The sequence below is a fragment of the Nannospalax galili genome, unplaced genomic scaffold, assembly GCF_000622305.1.
Source record: "Nannospalax galili isolate Female #2095 unplaced genomic scaffold, S.galili_v1.0 scaffold206, whole genome shotgun sequence".
Lineage (NCBI taxonomy): Eukaryota > Metazoa > Chordata > Mammalia > Rodentia > Spalacidae > Nannospalax > Nannospalax galili.
Window position 1 is genome coordinate 530745 of NW_008358101.1, and position 1574 is coordinate 532318.

Sequence of the window (1574 nt, forward strand, 5' to 3'; positions counted from 1 at the left end):
TGAAATGTCTTTCATTTTACAATTTTGATAAAATCTTCTCAGGAAAAATGAGAAGTTAAAATAAACTGCATAATAGGCACACGTGAAATTACATTGCCAATGGACATAAAGGTTTACCCACTTTACAGATTTTGTAAGATGTAAAATTTGAAATAAAGCTGAGGGATGGAAGATGTGAGTTCATAACTTATGATATTCTATATTTAATATTTTCCTTGCTTTGTGAGTCTCTCCAAGAATTCCCAGGACCATGTCTACCTCTGAGATTTTAGCCTAATTGGTTTGAACCAAGAGAGGGTGCATGGTTCCTGGAGGTACTGACTGCAGTACAAGGTTGATGTATAGAATGGATGGAGCTAGCTCCAAGTCCATCTCCCAGCTCCAAAACTCCACTTAATATATTGACTTCAGGTAGAAGAAATACCAGATAGTAAACTGATAAACTAGATACTACCCTAAGCCAAAAGACTAAGAAGCAATAATTTATGATCCCTTTTTTTGGAGGAATTTATTCAGTTTATTATGCATGAGCCTCAGACTGGGCAAAATCTCTATCAGCATAACTGAGTCTCTGACCAGACATACTCACATTTTGATAGGTTTTTCCACATAAACTCTTGGGAATAATCATATTGGTGGATATGAGACAGTAGAGTCACTCCCTTTTCATCCATACAACTATAATGAGTACTATATTTTTGCTTATAATTTTTAGACTTTGAAAATTATTTCCACTGGAGTTTACCATAGATGGGAAATATTTGTAGTTTATGATCTTCTTAAAAACATTATACAGATACACCACAAAATACAGTCTTTTTAGAAACAATTTATAAAAACTTAACTAATTAATATGTCATATTTTTCAGTAATAAATATTGAAGCACAGGTATACATTCTAGGTAGAGTTATGAAAACATAAGAAACAATATATAAATGCAATATTTATCTGGAAATAAGCTTAAGTATAACTTGTCACATAATTTCTTGAAAATAGCCAAATTCATTTCTTTATGCAACTTGGTTAATATTAGCAATAAAAATGATATTCAATTTGTTCTAAATCATTTTTAAGCTACATTTCTTGGAACTGTTTTTCTTAGAGTCTGAAAATGAAAAATTATACCCACTTCCCTGTTGTATCCCCTCACATTATGTTTAAGAAATGCAACACTGCTCAATGGATTTCTTAAACCTCCAAATTCAACCATCTGCAAACCTCTCTTTTCTATAAGGAATCTTAGAATAAGAAAGAAGGAAAATACTTCAGTGCTTCCAAAATAGATTTCAGACACATAAAGCACTAAAGCATTTCTGTTTATTCAGATAGATACATGAGTCTTTGCTTAAGTTATGTTTGTTTTTATTTCGCATGTAATCCTAAAAGATTTGATTAATCATTTCAGAACTATCACAATTTAAATTAATAGATGCAAGAAAGAAAATTGGCTGCTTCAAACAATCATAGTATCTATGATTTAAATGGACAATTGTCTGGAACACATTGAATAAGTTATACAGGCCAAGAAATGAATGAACTGAAATCCTAGATCACTGGCATGGTTTATTCAGGA

The 1574-nt window shown here is 31.4% G+C and overlaps 1 non-coding gene across 1 annotated transcript; it reads right to left on the minus strand.

Annotated features, from left to right (window-relative positions):
* Positions 1 to 292: 292 nt before the first annotated feature.
* LOC115068137 lies at positions 293 to 480 on the minus strand. The gene has a single exon (XR_003847515.1). It is a non-coding gene; the product is annotated as a U2 spliceosomal RNA (small nuclear RNA).
* Positions 481 to 1574: the final 1094 nt, after the last annotated feature.